The sequence below is a fragment of the Etheostoma spectabile genome, chromosome 19 (assembly GCF_008692095.1).
Source record: "Etheostoma spectabile isolate EspeVRDwgs_2016 chromosome 19, UIUC_Espe_1.0, whole genome shotgun sequence".
Lineage (NCBI taxonomy): Eukaryota > Metazoa > Chordata > Actinopteri > Perciformes > Percidae > Etheostoma > Etheostoma spectabile.
The window spans coordinates 1,910,229-1,930,659 of record NC_045751.1 but is presented as its reverse complement, the minus strand read 5'-3'; the positions used below and the strand labels follow the sequence as shown (position 1 = coordinate 1,930,659).

At 39.5% G+C, this 20,431-nt stretch overlaps 1 long non-coding RNA gene across 1 annotated transcript; it reads left to right on the top strand.

Moving 5' to 3' along the window:
• Positions 1 to 875: 875 nt before the first annotated feature.
• Positions 876 to 16,071, top strand: LOC116669431 (uncharacterized). The gene is made up of 3 exons (XR_004326780.1): positions 876 to 999; positions 7,205 to 7,207; positions 16,062 to 16,071. It is a non-coding gene; the product is annotated as an uncharacterized LOC116669431 (long non-coding RNA).
• The last annotated feature ends 4,360 nt before the right edge of the window (positions 16,072 to 20,431 follow it).

The following is a 20,431-nucleotide window of genomic DNA, read 5'->3' as shown; positions in this document are numbered from 1 at the left end:
ATTCAAGTACTACCATTTGAGGCTAGAGTTGGAGAAAAGAAGTGAGTAAGAGTGAGTAAGAGAGAGAGTGAGGTATGCGCACATAATTTATGATCTATTGTAAGGGTCACAAATTGTCAGTTTTCCTAAAATAATTGCAAAATCTCTTCTCAACTCGCTCAGTGAAAGGCAGGCAACCATGCAAAGTAAAAGTGGAGTCCTGGGAAAGTGGTCAGAGAGTGTGGTATTGGCTATCAATCCTCCAGTAGAACTGTACATCTTGTGAAGGAGGAACTACCCAAGGGAAAGTTGGTTTGGAGGAAAGAAAGGCAAAAATATCATAACTGAATGGGTTAGGACTGCACAATATCGAAAAACAGACAGTGATTTTTTCTCATGCAATATATATTGCAATATGAAAAAAACTAATTTTCACAAGATGGCATGAATAACTATTTGGAAATAAATCATTCTTGACTACTGGGGTGATTTTGTAGGGGAGAGCAACTACACAGAAAATAAAAATGAAAAAATGACTTTTTCTTATGTTGTCAAACTTCAATGCTTTACAAACACCAAAGCAAGTTAGCGCTGTGAATACTCCACTGAAGTGATTTTGGAGAGGGAAATTACATGGTTAAATACACTGGTTGACTGACATAACACCATTTGTAGTCATATAATACTATCAACCCAGGCAAAAGTGAAATATAGTAATAAAGCATGAATGTTGCTTCCTCTAAATTTCAGGTTGTGGTCGACTAGCGGGCTCTGCTTGTTTGTTAGATAAATTGATAAACATTGATTGTGATTGGTGGTTTGATGTGCATGCAGCGCCTGCATGTCACACTAGCAACAAACTGTATCCAAGAACACTTAAATCACTGTAACGCTATTTGGGACAGACGCCTTGTTTCTTCAGGCTAATTATGTTAGCTTTAGCCTGGTTGGTAGCAGCTTTCTGCAGTGAAAAACGGCCAGGAGACGTGATAACGCTGCATTATTCAGGTGATTTATTTCGTCTTTGCAGCAAACATAACACACTGACCACTGTGGTATGTATGATTATTTTGTGACACAAAAAAATACACAGTACATAATACAAACTAAATTAAATTATGAGACCATCCTATTGACCTAGATTCATTCCATGGAGACGTGCCCTAACCTTAAACATCTCCTAACCCCAACCAGGACTAGAAACCAAGTCACTTCCTACAATTTTACGGTTTAGCTTTTAGGCAACTGCTTTTGTGTTTACACATTTTAAATCAAGTCTCTAGCATGGGACAGTAGTGTGCTACCACAGAGTTCACTAAGTGAATAACAATGGCGTTTCCACAAAAAGGGGCAGACTCCACTTCAGCTAGGTAATACAGGAGTGATTTACGATGAGGGTCATTACACAGTTGTGCATGCCAATTTAAGGTACGCAAAACACAATTCCTGATATCATTACACTTATTACTGAATATGTCCTGGGATAATAATATTTAAAATGAACTGGATTACCATGTAAATTACACACACACACACACACACACACACACACACACACACACACACACACACAACAAACAACACACACACACACACACACACACACACACACACACACACACACACACACACAAAAATGGCGCCTGCAAAATTATGGGCACCCTGCAGAGTTTCTAGCATGCACCGCTCCCTTTGGAAAGCTGAGACCTGACAGCGTCTTGGATTGTTCTCAATCATCGTCTGGAAAGACCAGGTGATGCCAATCTTAAGGTTTCAAATGCCCAGACTCATCTGACCTTGCCCCAACAAACAGCACCGTGGGTTCTTCTAAGCATTTGTCTAGAAAACTGAAAATAGTTGATGCTCACAAAGCAGGAGAAGGCTATAAGAAGATAGCAAAGCGTTTTCAGATGCCAATATCCTCTGTTTGGAATGTAATTAAGAAATGGCCGTCATCAGGAACAGTGGAAGTTAAAGCAAGATCTGGAAGACCAAGAAAAATCACAAGGTACAAGGTATTACCTCTGCAGGGTGCCCAAACTTTTGTGGACGCCATTTTTTTGTTTTCGGTTATTTTGAAAGCGTAAATGATGGAAATAAAATCTAACTTTTTGTGACATAAAACGAATGTCTAATCTGTCATTTGATGCCTTTTGGAGATTTTCCCATATTTTATGGTTTCTTTATGCACATTAATACAAATTTTTAACTGGGGTACTCAAACTTTCGCGTCCATCCGTCCGTCCGTCCGTCTGTGGCTAGCGATGACGACGCAGTGATTCGTGACAATTCTCTCCAACAACTCAGCAGTCTGCAGGTTTTCACCTCACCTTTTAGTATCACCTCAGCTCGCTTGGAACCTCGACTGAGGTGGTACTAAATAAAGTACCTGCTAGCAGGTACCAGGGACTTTTTTTCATAATGGAAAACCAAAAAAAGCGTGTAGAGTCGAGGCGAGTAGGTACCACACAGTGGAAAAACGCGATAAGTCTACATGAAGGCCAGTGCCATTGTTGACCTTGCTGAGATCCATCTTGGAGAAACTGGACCATATGTTTATTGAGGTTATGAAACATCACATTGACCTATAAAATCCTTTACTTTGCAGGTAAGAATGACAATGACAGTGAAAATGTGGAGGAGAATGGGTAGATAAAAACTGGAAAGAGTAAGGAGTATGAACTCCAAGGTCTGACTGGAAAGATGCTTAAGAATTTCCTCTGGGAAGTGCAGTCAAAACCTAAGAGTTAACAATTGGTTCCAGGGTGTTTAATCCTAGCTCAGACCATGTGAACATCTTATCCCAGCCCTTCTTTATCCACATCATGCAGTTTCTGTTGCTTTCCAGCAGCAGACATCAATGCCACTGACACACCAGGGACCTCTGCCTCTACAGAAACACCCATGTGAGACTGACAACCCTCAGTTCTCATCAAAGGTCCTTTTCTCACATCCATGAAAAATGCAGACAGAGCTGCTGTTGGCCGCCAGGTAAATCTATACAAATATGAGTTTGCCATGGCGTTTATACCCTGGTGGCTACCCCTGATCTCTAGTATTGTCTTTTAGATCATTGTTGGCAATTTTGACTGTCAATAAGTACCACTGATGTATTGCAATAAACGATTTTATTAAAATAATTTGCATCAATGTAATTAGGTATCTTGATTTGACAGGTGTTTCATTGGCTGGCTGATCCAAGGTCAGGCATTCCTCTCAGTTTCTCAACTGATCATAATATACATCAATAGCGCAAAATAAAACTACACGTTTTATCAATATTGGCCACTTCTCACAAGGTTTAGTGATTGAAGACGTGCTGGCCAAGGCTGATGAAGTAACTAAGTCTCTACGGTGGTTAGTAACATTTAACTATACTTTTCTAGCTTCAAGGGACCACCTCATCTTAAACCTTTTTAAAAACTGCATTAATTAATACATTATCAGTATGCCTTTGAATATTAATATTAATTTGTGAAAAATAAACAATCCCTTGGTCAACTTCTTCGATCCTGTGAACTCAGTTTTTACTTGTGTGCACATTCTCAGTGATGCGAGTGAGAAATACAGTTTGGGTGAAGTTCTATAAAGCTGTGCACATTTGAAAAGGGTTGACAGAGCAGGAAACAAAGAGAATGTTCCTTTGTTTAATTCTGAGGTTTGTGTGCGAGTCCTTGACCTGACTCGTCCTTACCTCAGCTGAACTGTGTGGGAGGAAGAATAAATGAGTCATACGTGCATGCAAGTTTGGTTTGGCTACACTAGGTGGTTTCGCTTTTCTTCATAATGGTTAGACATCAACCAAACCAAGCATGGGAAAATACTTGTGTTATCTGAAAATATAAACATTTTAAGTGGAATATCACTCAGACAGTGTTTATGAAATAGACATTAGCTTTGATCCATCTATCCCGTCAGGCACTGCATTGGAAAAAACTGAAATGGACACAACTCAAGGCATGCACACAACAATAGAGTAAAATAATAATATATAAGAGCATTCTGATTACTTAACAATCACATGTAAGTCTCCTTGCATGCGGTCAGTGAGCCATAAAGGAAAAATAAAGTCAATGATATGGGGGTAGGATATTTAAAAAGTTATTTTGGCTTACTTTGAAATACTAAGTATTGCCAAATTACACTAAATGCATCTTTGTAATTACAAAGTTTAGGTGGTATAGAGCTTGTATCTGAAATCTGAGCAATGGGCAAACACACACTCCTGCCAACCACACAGTTATCTTGACGGGACAGATGTCATTTAGGGGTGTCACGATTCTCCAAATCCTCGATTCAATTACATTTTTAATTCTAAAAGGTCACGATTCGATTCTTACATTTTTTTAAGCACAGGTTGCTATGCCATTTTTAGACTAGATATTTATGCAATATATCTGACCTTTGTTTGCAATTTACAACACTGCATTCTCAAATTTATTTTATTTTATTTTATTTCTAAATAATAATGTTGCAATAACTTATAGTCAATTGGACATAAATCTGCAATCTAGTTTCTTCACAGATGGCAAGTTCACAAATAAGCCAAAAATAAAACAGCTATGTCCTTAGTCTTCTCTGAACAATTAGTGTCAAACCATTTCGGAACAGTTGAACATATACCACACAAATTACTACTTTTTATCCCCTGACAACTGTATTTTCATTCCTTCATGTTCATGGCAATACGCAGTATAGCCGTTTCAACTATTTTTTTTTTTATTCGATATCCAATTGTGAATTAATTTCAATTTAAAATCAATGTGACACCCTTACATTTAAATATCTTTACCAATCACAAATTCCAATATGGAGAGGCACTCAGCCTGTCCATCATATATTGCAGACATTTGCACACACCAAGCGGGAGATGGGGCTTAAAGAGACAGGCGTTCAAACTGTAAATTCAACACACCCATGTGGGTCACAATTATTTTTAAGAGCAAAGAAAGTAATATATAAGGGTTATAAATTGCAATTCCCATCATAACAAGCCTATTTGCTAAAATATTATCCACCCATAAATACCCCGGTATTTCCAACCAAGGCTCAAACTAAAAAATAAATCCAAAACTTAAGGTTAAAGACAGCAACAATCTAAACTGCAGAGTCAAGGAAGACATTCGACAAGAGGGTTGTTTTTAAAGAGCTGCGGTTGATGGGATGTCTGTTAATGTGGGTGGCAGTATAGCTATCACAAGTAAAGAGGTAAGATAGGGAACAACACAGACAGGGCTGTTTGACATAGATAAATTCTGCTTATTCAGAGTAACCGGAGGGTGCGAAGCAAAAATAATAGGGCCATTTGCAGGATGGAAGCTTGCCAGATCTTTTGCAGATGCCAAAACAAAAACACATTTGGGAAAGCTGACATACATATGCCAATATGGCATTTACTCCATTTGAATTCCTTCTTTTCCATTCTCTGTTCATAGTGCTGTCGCAAAGCAATCGATAAAAATATATATATATATATCTCTCTATCCCCTCTGTTCAGCTACCGTTTGATTAATTTTCCCAGGTGATAGTATTGATTCACATACACCTCTATACCCACACCTTTTTAAAAATTGCATGTGAATCAAATCATGCGTAGATCATCGTTAAGTCAAGCTGGACCTTCATAGATCACTGACAAAGATATATATTAAATAATATCCTTGAAAGGACCCTCATAACAATTCATCACACCAAAGGGACCAAGAAGATCCCTTGAAATACCATTAACAATCTCACAGAAGGTTTGAAAACATCTCTCTGGCCAAGCATGAAAGCATTTTCTGAAGACCTGCTTTCAAACTGGTGGTGGTAAAAGCTCTGATTGGATGGGCCTAATCTGGTTTGACCATTGTGTGGCAGTTGTGTTATTTGGTGCTCCGCTAGGCTTTTGGTCAGAGCTAAGATCCACTGTGACGGCTTACTCTGGCAGATTTAAACGGATGATGCTTTAGTGTCACTGGCTCAGTAACTGCTTGTTATCCAACAAAGCAGAGCTAAACATCTTTTTTAATGGCTAGCAACGGTGTTTAAGAAGCTCATGACTAACGTAAGCAATTAAATAGGACACCACATACAAAATATCACAGTTTTTCAGGTGCAACTTTAATAATCTTTAACAATCTATGACATTTATAGAGGAACAAACAATACAATATTGCAACACTATACATGTCTGGATAGTCATGACTCGCAATATGATGCATTACCTCAAATCTAAAAAGATAAAGTGAGCAACACTGATTAAACGCATTCCATGCATCGTAGGCATTAACAATCGTTTTCAAATCAAAAATCACGATTTAAAAGAATGTGATTTTCTAATTGTGAATCGCAATTAATGAAATGTGCAATATTTAGTTAAATGTGTGTGGTTCAAAAATGATATTCAAACTTTTATCATATTTACTGTTTTTTCCATTAAATAAATGCTGCAATTCATATCCATGTTCTGTTCCTTGCACACAAATATAGAACAGCTTTGATGGCATTTCATGTTTTAATGTTCCATGACATGTTTAAATCTGTTGGATTTTTTCCCCTAAATTGTTCAGCCCTAATGCATAGGATCAGACTTGCACAGCTTTCAAGGTCACTAACTACCAACCAAAGTGCAGAACATGTTATCAATTTGTCTTCACAAACAAAGTTCTTGGTTGTTTGAATGTGAGAAAACTGAAGCTTTATTTATTCATCACAGATGGTTGGGGGAATCTGAAATAAGGCATGTCTTGCCATGTCTTCTGTGCAATATGGTCACACAGCTGTGGATCGTGGTTCCATTGTTGGAAAAATCCAAATTTAGCTGTCCAGTTGGCTGCAAACAGCTAGCCTGCAGCATAATTCTTTCACTGGGAAGCCAAAATGCAGACAAACGTTCTACATAGATTGCCTTGGAAGCCTGTTGAATTTTTAACAATGAAATCCAGTTGATCGTTGATAACGAAACAATGACACGCAACCCTTTGGTTTTAATGTTAAACATGGCAAAAACAACTAATTCGGTAAATTATTTAAGACAAACCCCTGTGGGCTAAGATGTTCCGATTTCCAACTATTCGGAACACTCAGTTTTTTTTCTACTCTCGGCTAAGTGTTACGCAACTCTAAGCCAGCCTGCTTTGATTGATTATCTGCTCCAGGTAGGCAGGACAGGAGTGTTTTTTGCCAATCAGAGCTGACTGGGCTTTGACGGGAGGGGGGATTAAAGGGACAGACGCTTATACAGAGTGTCTCATACAGAGGGTGAATAAAGATGCACCAGCCATGGGCAGTATGTTTCCATTAAAGCATGGAAACGTGTTCTAGTACAAACCCAAAATACAAGTATTATCCTGCAAATGCTATATAATAGTTGCCCTTTAAAATATGCCCATTTTAGGGTTGTTCCAAAAAATAGTGTCAGCGCTTTTGTTTTAGACTGTTATTGATGGATGCAATGCTCCAAGCTATGTTTGTTCTGTTGCTCATTTTAGGTTGCTTTATGTACAATATAATCAGCCAAAAAGTGAAGAAACCCTAACGGGTTGGCTTATGATTATCACAAACCAACCGAGAAACTGTACGAAAAAATTAAAGAAAATAAATGAAAACTGACAGCAAGTGAAATACAGAGAAAGATAAATCAAGAGATTCAGCACAAGCAGATGAAATTTCACAAATCTAAAATGGGGCACAAAATGCAGAGGAAAAGAGGAGAAGATCCCTCTCTAAGGCTCATTACCCCCCTCATAGCATGCCAAGTGCTGAACTGGCAGCATCCCAGCCCCCTATCCTACTCTTGCCCTTCAACCTCCTCCTCCAGCAGGTGAGGGAGTCACATGCCGTCAGGCACACCCGCCGTCAGCCCCGTTTGTGACACCCATAAAGCAATGCAGGATGGTAGCGCTCCAAGAACTTTAAAAGCAGCCAATGGCTATTTAAATGGATGGATACACAATTTAACTTAATTCACGCTCTGTTCAAGCCTTACAGGGAGGATTTGACCTCTCTTAGGTTAAATAATGGCACCAGCGTAGACGGGTTGGTCGGGGGCAAGAAGAAGATAAATGCACTGTGACATTCAGCTCACTCCAGCGTCCCCCGATGTGTGATTTGAGAGCAGTCTATTAGACACACGCCTTGCTTAAACATGGTAAGAGTTATTAGACTGAACAGCAATGACTGGGGGCTGCACATAAGGCAGCATTTGAAGAGAGAAACGGGTGTGGGCAGAGCTTGACATCCATTTATCAAAGCAAAACTGAAAAGGGATGCAAGGGTTCATTGTAAGAGATAGGATGACACATTTATTGCATTATGCCTTGGGTTTTGGGCTGGTAGGGGGACCTTGAGCTCTGAAAACTGATCAGCACTTTTTACTATTCCCCATTATCCACACCAATATTCTCTAATACATCTAGTGTTTAATGCATATAGCATATACAAATATATGAAAAGAAATACATACAGTATACATAAAAAACTGGCTGCTTTAGACTAGTTAATGTCTGCAAATTGTGATTTAATTTATGTAGTGAACCACTAACCACAACACAGGATGAATAGGTCAGCAGTTGGACAGCCATTGAATGGGCACAGCATTTATGATAATCACATCAGTTTGACTTTCTCTGACTTTTTATGTAGGCAAACAAATATGATATGTGCACAACCACTCCTGCACCACTCCCATTGAAGGCCCAGCGATTTGTACAAATTAGTAAAGCATGTCCACTTACATTCTTACAGGTAATTTAAATTTAATGATTTTTCACTTCACATTCCTGCTGATAAAATGTATAAAATGCTGTCTATAGTTTCAGAAAGTGACTGCCACTGACCATGCTCAGCGCTTCTTGCCCTAATGCAATGCCTTCATCTCAACCTCACAGGGAAGCCACAGGGAGGACATTTTCCCACCTGTTATTAAACTAGTAAAAACACTGGTATTACAGATTACACTGGAAATTTAACAAGAAATATATTCGTCAGGGATGCTCAATACATGCAGACCGTTTACTTTGATCTCTGGCCTCTACGCTTGAGCTATGCTCAGCATAATGGCTGCGAGGCAGCTGCCAGAGTTTGCCTCATTAACATTATCAGATTCCCTATTAAATATTGCCAAATATGCGCTTTTGTCGATAACTACTTACTCTACATGACTCCTGCTACTTGGTGCTGCAGCTGTACTGAGCAGACACTTTCAATTTATATTTAGTGTCCCATGTCGGACTTTAATAAGTAGTATCTTAGTGGGCACTGATACGCGACAAGGAACTAAGAGGTTTTTCTTTCTGTATAAACAAAATAGTGGGGACGAACGCCACGTAATCTAATCGTATGACCAACCACTGTGTTACCACTAGAAACACTAACTTCCGCAGCAAGCCTACCTCGTGGTCTAGCTAGCTTTAGAAAGAAGCAGAAAAAAATGGAAACGTCAATTTTATTTGTGGCACCAACATTAGTGTTGTGTCCGTTATTATAAGTATAGCCCTAACGACGGGGACGGTATGCTTGTTTTTCTTTTCCTTCTTTAACAAAAAACAAAAGTTGAATAATACACTTTTAGAGACAATTTGTCATCACATCGTAGACATTTATGAAAATGAATTGTTTTCTAAGAAGAATGCACATCATGTGTCAGTCTGACATTTATTTAATTTTTAAAGAAGTAAATAACATGCATTTTCTGCTTTTGGTCTGTTTTGCTAGAAACGTAAATTATATGATTTAGTTGCCATAAGCGGTACCGTTTAAATAGAATTCATTTAGGTGGATTATTTTTGAAGAAGAAAAAAATAGATTCTAGGGAAAGAATGTATTTTAAACACTTATTAGGGAAAGCATTGACGAACGTTTAGTGTTATCATTAGCTATATCTTAGTGAGACACTAAGACACGGAAAAATAATCTGTTAAGTGACTGAGCAAAACTCACTTTTTATGTGAAACACCTTTTAAATGGTTATACAAAAGCAATCCCTAGTGCACAAGATTGCCTGAGTAAATGAAATAAGAACTTGTTTATAGGAAAGAGTTATTGGTTAGAATATGCCCTTGATTTTAACTGGTTTGATTACAACTAGTTTGCTGCTTAACTGTGGTACAACAAACTGAACTTATAAATCTCTTGTGCTCATTTACTGCCATCTAATGTTACAAACCGTACAGAATGTAGCAGTGTAAGACCTTTTAAACTATGAGAGAGTAGCGATTAAGTGGCTGACGCATGAGCGCCAAAATATAGGTTACACTATTCATCACTCTACCCTTAATCATCTCTCGAGTGTGTAATCATCACCCTGAGGGGGTCAAAAGGACTCTGTTACTTTAAATGCAGGTTAGGATGGAGATGTGTGGAAAGGTCAGGTCAAGTTTGGCCATGCTGTCTCTCTCCATCTTTCTCTCTGTGTACATCCCAACATCCGCCCCCATCTGCATATTCCCAGAGTGACAAAACTAGTTAGCGGAGTAATAAATCAAACCTCGGCTGCCCAATTTGGTTTCCTAATGTAATTAATAAGTGCTAAAAGCATTTAACTGGCCATAATTTGCGGATGCCACTTTGAAGTGACTATTTTAGGAAAACTTTGGTGTGCGTGTGGAAGAAAATATTATGCTGGCACAGATATCTTTGCAAGAAGTTGTATGCAATGCCAGCATAATTTACTTACATACTTTTATTTCATTGAAAACTGAAAAAAGTTGACTACAACAAGATCCATCAACATTTGCCAAATCAGTGATGGGGAATAACAGATCATCTGATAAAGAAGTTGTAAGCCATTGTGGAGTTTGTATGTTCTCCCAGTGTTTACGTGGGTTTCCTCCGGGTGCTCTGGTTTCTTCCCACCATAAAGACATGCATGCTAGGTAGGACTACAGTTGTAAATTAGCCGATTGGCTAACACTGGCGCATTTACAAATGTTGCTTAATGTGCAATGTCCTAATCAAATAAATACATCTACATCTATATAGCTGGAGGCAAAAAGGCAAACATATTTTTCAATACACCAAATACAGATTGTTTCCCCATGACTGTATAGTACCAGATTTTAAGATTTACAGACCTATACTATATGTTTATTACAGTAGATATCCATATATTGTTTATAGATAAATAGATATCTAGTAATAGTGCAATTCATTATGATTTGTTAATTTATTATAATCTGTCAAAAACTAGACTTTGAAAGCAATTTTACAGATCCTGGTGTTTTTAGTAATTGCTTTAAGATTCTTTGAATTAAACATTATCAACACATCCTCACACTGCACTCCAGCCTATCAAAAAGATTAACTCTCAGAAAGGATCTATCAATTAAATCTCTATTACTTAGGACCCAATCCTTGCAGTCACTTGCAGACTTCCTTAATCCCCTTCTTCACTTTCTCTCTGCAGCAAACCACTGAGAGGATAGTGCAGACAGAAGTGAGCAGAGGGAAGGCAAGAGGGAGGAAGTAGAGAGGGGTGACTGCCGAAGAGCAGAGCTTCTCATGAGTGGATTTATGGCTAGGGAGACAGCGGCGGGAGGCGGGCGAATTGATGGGTGACACATAATCAGCCTCCTTATCGCAGCCCCGCAAAACTGGATTGCATCCAGAGGCTTGTGATCCGTCCGGATTTGGCTAATGTCTCCCACTCCTCTCCTGAGCCCCGACAGCTCTCCGTTATCAGGGCCTGGCCTGGGCTTCCTTTCCTTTCCTCTGACTGCTATCCCTCCACCCCTCCATCCACTGCCTCCTCCATACTGTCTGTATCTTGACACAATGTCAGGTGAAGAGGCAACTAAGGGTTTGTTGACCATGTCTGTACACCTCTCTCCCTGCCTCATTCTCACTCTCCAGTACTATTTTAGCCTCTCTCTGTCTTCCTCTACCTCTTTCAGCAATGCTTCCTTAAATACCACACTAAAGTTCCCACAAGATAACTCTCCAAATGTCCTCCTTAAATCAGTACCAACTGTTTACAGTGTTGTTGGCAGAAAAATAACCAAACATCTAATGTGTCACTGCTGTTGATAACAACTAAATGAGTCTCTGTAAACGGTTCTTGTTTGCATTGTAAACCATCATGCCAGTTATTGTCAGGGATGTTTATGGTTTCATGACTGGAGTTACAAAAGCAACCGCTCAAGTAAGGAGTGAATCACAGCTTCCAGTGTGGTTGGTTTGAGGGTGAAATGGAGCTATGCTACGACACGATGCTCTGGTTCACTCACACGAGCTCTGCACTGCTCTCAAAAATCTCTTTTGTGTTTTTTTACTCTGGTTGTCTAACAGTTTCAAGCTTAAACTGTGTTGACCCGGCAACAAGTTTAGAGTTGCCTGCAATGGCTGGGCCACGTTGCCTACAATACATACACAGCATAACTTTCCACTCTTACCACAACCACAGGTACTGCGTTAGCCATTGTGGCTGAAAATGATCCTTTTTGTCCTTCAATGGCTTAGAGGCTTAGTCTTTCGCTGCCTGCACTTTCATCATCAGGGGTGTCTGAGTCAGAGCCTCTGGTTATCAGCAATAGAGCACCTAATTTTTGTTACATGGTAACAGCTAAATTAATTATTTTACGCGCTGTGCACTGCATCATACACACGCATCGCACGCCGTGTGTAGGGAACCAAGTGCCGATAAGGGCACCAACTATAATGATTATCGTGCACTGGCATATTCAACCATTTTGGTCGTAGTCTGGAGCCCTGAGAGCTTTAGTGCAGTCAGAGAGAGATCTCAAGTCAATTTGAAAATGAATGAAACCTGAATCTGACCCAAGCCCACAGCTCTATACAACAACATTTTTGAATGCAATGCTTCCAGATCCCCAGGTAGCTAGGTTGTTAAATGGTCATGGTTAAATGTGTTCATGCATTTTGCTGACTCTGCCAATCTCCATTTTAACTTTGGTACAAAGTGAGAAAATTACCACAGAAAATGGCATAGCTCTGTGGCATTTTCTGTGCTTTCTGAGCTGGCAAGCAGAATGCAGACACAGTAATGAGCTTAATTGCTTTGCTTTAGAGCTAACATGAAGCTGTGTTGCCAGGCTGCTGGATTAAAAACATTTACGGTGTTGCCTGAGTTAACCTCCTCTCATAAAAGACAACGTACCAAGATCAGGCTAGTTAACACACCAAACTGCTTAAATACCAGAGGATAAAGTATCAGCAGTACTGCATCACAAGACTACTACTGAGAACATTTCAATAATTAATTATGGACTGAATAAATAACCAATAATACATGGACAACACGCACACAAACCTGTATACATTGCCCTGTTAAATAATGAACAAGACAATCTACCATTCACAGCATTAAGTGATGTACAAACACATACTGGGACTTACTTAGCAGAATATTCCCTACTATTCATTAAGTACCCAATAAAGAGCTAACATGAGACTTTAGCACACACACAAACACACTCACAGTCTACCTAAACTGAAGGTTCAATAAACGGTATGGCAGTAAGTTCAAATAGACCGTTTTAGAGTTAACATGTATGCACATATGAATACATTTTGCATCCACTTAAGTAGACATCCTCTTCATGCTCTCATTGTTCTACAGTTTGCCATTGTTTACTTATTTACAGATTTAAGGCCACGCAGTGTGCAAAATACAAATCTCTGTTCATCTTAAAGAAAATGCATACAATATAATGATACAATTGCAGTTGCCATTCTGATTGGCATTAAACAAAACCAGCCCAATGTCGACATAATACAATAAGCTCATTACACAGGAAATATTACATTTACATATAAATTGAGTTAAGTCACAACTCCCTCTGCTGTTTCTTAAGATTGTAAAGAAGTTGCATGTAAAAACATTGTTGACATTGCATTAAAACAAGGACAAAAGTGCCTTTCCTTCCCTGGAAAGCATTAACAGTAGTACTAACCAAGTCAGTTGGTATGTCCTTTAACTGAAGTTATTATGCTGCATAATGCTTTCTGAGTATTAATGAAACTGCATGTGGACATGTAGGGTTTTTCCATTTAGAAAAATATACACACACAAAAATAACAATGAATAGATTCTAGTTGGCTTATACCTTCACTTTGTCAATTATTTTAGACATTTAACACAAAATAGCAACACACCATAAAACCTAATTGCACACCCACCAAGATGTGAAAGCTCCACCCGGGGCCTGTTGCACGAAAGTAGAATAAAGATATCCAGGATAAGTGAAAAAGCGCAGCTGGACTTAGTGTGATCTGCTCATCGCGGCTTAATCGGTTGCACGTTTGCCGAGCCAGGATTAACAGGGGAGGCTATGTCAAGCCAGGTGTAGATAGCTGGGATAAGTGCACGTTCACGGCTTTCTTAAATAGACCACGGTGTCGATCACAGATTTACTGATGCAGAAATGGAGAAGACGCATGCGCCACATGTTTCACCCAATAAGAAGCAGTTTTTAAATGGACAGTAACGAGGAGGTGAAGAATATGTAAAAAGGGAAATACGGCTGTTATCAAACGGAGAGAAAAAGCCCAACATAGCGGACCCGACTGAATGTGTATGGATGTAAAAAATATAGCCTTTGCCTTAAAAGTGAGCAGAGGGAACTAATGTTCCTCGGGAAATGGACCAAGGACTTTAGGCTCAATTTCAAACCCTTATTCACAACGTGAGAACATGTTTTACAACCACGCACAAATCTCTATAAGCTATATCTAATTCTTTGTAAAATTAATGTTCATACAGAACAATCAGAAAGGGACAACAACTAGAAAAATAAGTAAGTGACTTCAATACACGCTGTGAGCATATGTAAAACAATATTCATGTTTTTATTATTTTTCTGACAAGTGACAGCACCTAAATAAAAAGATTAAGAAGCATCGTGGTGTTCCCAGTGTGATGAATGTAAACTACACTTTATACGTAGCCTACAAAGGCCATGTTATTAGTCCGGTGATGTGAGACTTATTGAGAAGATTATGAAACCAATGTAAGCTATAATAAAAAAAAAACATTAGGCCCACTTATTAAGGAGTAAGGAGCGCTGCTCATCTTTACTTTTACAGAGAGGGTGGACACTGACGCAACTCACAGGTCTTCCGCCGGGCAGCGGCCACTGGGCAGCGGCCGCACGCCAGGCAGCCTTGACACACCACCGGGAAGAGTCCCACTCCGCATCAGGGTGGCAGTGCAACCATTTCTAACATCTAAAATACTGTGCTAGGGTTTAAGTCCAACTCGCAACAACAATAGTGACAAGTAGGCTAATGCATGTTAATAAAAATCAAGCAGAACATATGCATAAGACAACGGAATAACTGTTAAACACGTTTATTTGGGATCCGAACTGCAGCTGATTTGACACACGAGACTCCAGGATTAATCTTAGCCTGGCTGTTAGCCTGCTCTGGACCAGGCTAGCTGCAAAGAATAAATCTCCATGGTAACTTGGCTGGGCTTAATTCAATCTGGTTTCGTGCAACCGAGTTGAAGCTAAATTCATCCAGGATAACTTGAATATCCCGGCTTAATCCCTTATCCTGGTTTCGTGCAACAGGCCCCCGGTTGCCAAAATGAACTAAACAAGAGTGTACAGCTCTGCTAGTGGGTCTGGGAGGCTATAGTTAGTCACTGCAGTGTTTTTAGCTCAAGGATAATGTCGCACTAACATGCTTTCAATGACCCTGCAAACATCAATATCTTAGTTTATTATTTTAGCATGCGTATTTAAGAAATTAGCACTAAACCCCAAAATGTAAACCTACAGCTGAGGCTGCTGGGAATGTCAGTTTTGCAGATATTTGGTCATAAATCCAGTGCTAGATGAAAAGTAAAGAATGACCAAATGTCAGGGCAACACATCCAACAGGCCTAGTTGTTTTTGATTGATTTCAGACTGGTTCAAAGTGGTGGACAGACCAACCAACCCTGTCATACCTAGAGCCGTGCTCCTAGAGTAAATGTAGCTACAAATATGCTTAAGCACAATATATTTTCTTAGTACTTAGTAATATTGTTTTATTTATTTTTTAATTTCAGTAGTTCACAAAATGTATGGAATTATTTTTTTTAATTGTGTTTCAAATAATTGTGATACCCTCTTTTTTTTTGTAGTCAAATAAAGCAAACCCTGCATGCAGTCAGAATCTTTTCAATTCTACCAATACTGGCTACAGAAATCTGAGCAATACATTTTACCTTGTAATCTTTTGCAGCAAAACCCATCTGAACTAGCAGTATGCTAGGTCAACCAGCCACAGCTGGTATTACAATCATTTCAGTTTTCACGTCAATTTTTCTTGTGGACCATTGCTTAGGTCTTTTAATCGAAGAATAATTATGATGATGATTGTATTCTGGGTTTGGTACAACTTAGCCCTCCAGATATCAATAACTTCTAAGAGATTCCATCACACAAACAGTGATGATTAGGAAGAGAGATGCATGGGGAGATGTTTGCTTCCATTATGAGTTCTGGACTATTGGATTCTCTTTAATGACTCGGAAAAGTGGCCATTTACAAAAAGGTGGCTACGTGACAGTGTTTGCCATCTTTAAGTCATTCTCCACATCTCCTCCTGTAGGATTGCAATTTTCCCACGATGCAACAGCGGGATGACAAATGGTTGCTTAAAACCCAGTTCAGGAGAACTGCTGTGTGTGTCTATGCTGTTTGTGTGTTAATATATGAGCGATTGAGTGAGAAAAAAGAGAGGCCAAGTTACATCAGCCCACCCCGACTGATTTATTGTTTGTGGAACTACATGCTGAAAACATTTACTTTGGTGAGTTATCTACAAGACGAGTTAACATGATGAAATACTTCATCACCTGAAAGTGATGAAGTCCTCTCTAGGGTTGCTACACATCTTCATGGCAGGAAAAAGGAGGACAATGTCCATAGAAACTTCTAAACTAAGTATTTTTCAGTCTTCGTCTGAATACAGTTTCAACGCCGCCCCTTGTGAATTTCTCTGAGCTCCTGAGGTTTGGAAGTTGGCACGGTGTATGTGGTCAGCAGGTCAGACATATCCAGCAGCTCATAGTTTGACTGCTTCACTGTCTGCAGACCCAAAGTGTGTTAAGTGCGTTAAACAAAAACAACGAGACAGCCTTCAAATGTAGGGAAGTTACCATTAGATTAAATCTAAATTGACATGATTTTGTGCAGACCACAGATGTTAATCTCTGTGACAATGGAAAACTACCACCTTTACCAACCCATTTTGTTTTCTTTTATTTCTTACATTTTAAGCCACAAGTCTTACTTACTAAAATTATACAGTAAATTTAAGGCAAAGTATATAAAATGTGAATAAATACAGTACGTCTGCTTATAACAGCAATGAACAGCATTTTTTAAACCCCCCACACACACACCTTTTCATTTGATGTGTTACTTCTGTAGAAGATGAAATGTGTATAACGGGTTTGTGTTTAATAAACTACAGAATACATGTATCATCTAATGGCTGCATAAAAGGTTACTGTGAACAACAACAAAAAAGCTAATAATGTCCTGAAGTTAAATTAAGACGTGGAAACTCATATTCAATTCAATTCAATTCAATTTTATTTATAGTATCAATTCATAACAAGAATTATCTCAAGACACTTAAGATAGACCACACTCCGGAATTTACAAGGACCCAACAGTTCTAGTTTCCTCCAGAGCAAGCAACAGTGCGACAGTGGCGAGGAAAAACTTCCTTTTAGGCAGAAACCTCGGTCAGACCCAGGCTCTTGGTAGGCGGGGTCTGACGGGCGGTTGGGGTTAGAATGAAGAGTGGCAATAACAAAAATAGAAAAAATTAGTAGTTTGTAGCAGTTCTTTGTGGTAGTTCATGGCATAGGACGCTTTGCAGCATTACAAGGCACAGCGACGTAGCAGGACGTAGCAGGACGTAGCAGGGCACCACAGTGTAGCAGTTGAACATGGCATCACAGAACGTGTAGCGGAACCATGGCAATAGCTGCTACCCTGATTTCGGAGCCTCTCTGATCCAAGGGAACATGCTGGGGAAAAAGAAACATAGGACTCGGGGAATGACTCCCCAGAAATAGGTTAGTAACAAGCATTTCGGGACTGGATGCACATAAATGAAAAGATGGAAAGATAGAGGAGAGAGAGCTCAGTGTATCAAAATAAGTCCCCAGCTGTCTAAAATATTAAAACAAAACCAAGAGAGAGAGGTAAAGAGAGCTCCAGCCCGGCCGGGCCAGAACTTCCCCAACCGGATCGGCTGTATGCCAAGTCTCCCTTTGGTTCTATATATTCTTGATTATATGTTAGAAATCTAAAACTATGTGACTAGCTACTACTCCCTAACAATATTGATTCTATGCCCTAACTAGTGTATCAAAATAAGTCCCCAGTGCTAAACTATTACAACAAAACCAAGAGAGACGAGGTAAAGAGAGCTCCAGCCGGCCGGCCAGAAACTCTCCCCAACCGGATCGGGCTGTGTGCCAAGTCTCCCTTTAGTTATATTATATGATAGATAAATCTGAAAACAATGTGACTAATACTACTCCCTAACAATATTCGATTCTATGCCCTAACTATAAGCTTTATCAAAAAGGAAAGTCTTAGCCTACTCTTAAATGTGAGACGGGTCTGCCTCCCGGACCCAAACTGGAACCTGGTTCCACAGGAGAGGAGCTTGATAGCTCATATGTTAGATCATATACTTAACCATGCTTTGTAAGTAAAACATTTTTCTTCATAATTTAATTTCACTAAAGTGGACATGAGTTCAACAATCTGACACGAATCATGTTTCTAATCCAATACGCATTAACAGCTCAATGGACAGCTAAGGATATTTCATTTGTTTCATGTCAAATCTTAAATAAAATGAAAATACAGTCTACACAAAAGTAAAAGCAGATTGCTGGTAGGGGAAAAAACTAAATGTAACTTGAAAGAATGCTTAAAAAAGCCTCACACTGTTACATTCCAAGACATTTGCTGATAGAAAAACCTGTTCAACAATAATAAATTGAGGTAAAAAGAGGAAGGAGCATGGAAAACATCCTTTGTGACACTTCCGCTCACTCTGGTGAACACGCATTGAAGTGCTCCCTCCCTCTCTGATCTATGGACTGTCAAGATGGATATTTGCTGAAATACTTTATCCCATTTCTGCCGCACCAATATGAACTGCTTCTGACACTAGCTGAAAGAAAGGGGGAGTTTAGAGAAACCACAGACCACCTATTCTCTACTGTGATAACTTAAGGCGGTGATTAAGCTTAACTAGAAAACCGAAGTATGGGAAAGATATCCGTTGGGTGTCAGTGACAACATGGGTTGGTTGTCTCCAAATAAAGGATTTGTTGTTTCTGGGGTTTTGTATTAGGGAAAAATGATTCATACTGCATATTGACCCAACAGCATTGTGGTTGAAACCTTGACATTTTGACTCCACTTTGGGCCTGGGATTATTCACAGGCAGGACCCAATGAAAGGAGCTTGCCCTATGGAAAGAACAAGTGTGGGTGACCTCAGAGTACAACAACAATGATCTCACTTTGTTTTTCTATTTGTTCTACTTAGCAAAAAAACAGAGGTGATCTAGTGGTTAGCGTCCACATATGGACCTCCAGTTTCCCCAAACTAAATCTCATCAGTGTCTCCCCTTGTCGGTCTCCCAAAGTGTACAGCACTAAAGAAAAGAAAAACAGGGCACAACAAACTCAGAAAAAAAAATACATAATGATGCAGTACCAGTGAATCCCAGTGTTAGTGTTGGCCTTGTGCTGATTTGTGGTTTTTGGCAGCTTGACATGGTCATTAAACAGTGGTTTATGTTTACCTCACTCCTCCACCATGGTGGTCAAAGGTAATAATATCTTCCTGATGTGACATGTTTATTTACAGCAAGTACTAAATATTGGAGGAATCCAATACTGCTTGCATATCTGCCTGGGTCACTTTTGATAAAGATTATTACAGCATGAACAAAAAGTAAAATTATGACTGCAGACGTCCACTGTGTCCATGCAGGCTTATTTTGGAGCTGAAGACAATGAGCAACAGGACAATGGACCACCATGTATAACTTGGTGAAAAAGATTGACCTGAAAATGTGCTCCCCTCACCCCAAGACTACTGTCCCTCCCAAATGCACTCATGCCTTAACTGTTGCAGTGAAGATGGTCAGGTCCAGGTTGCAGGTAACTGAAAATACGTATTGGTCGCTTAGTAAATATAAGCGTCTCTGTCAGAGAAACGTCATGAGCGGACTTGAGTAAGAAGTGTAGGCATCACCGACGGGCCGAAGGCAAAGCCAGAGACGTAACGTAGGCTACCACAATAAATACAACGTCAATGTACTCTGTTCTGAATCAGAAGGCAGGGGCGGGCGCTCGCTCGGTGAAAGGCGCGGTACACGTAGCTAAAAGGCCGGTGGCTGCCTACGTCTACATATAGCTTTATAGATCCTCGAACTGACTGGAATCAGTACACACATCCTCTCCAAGGAGTGCACC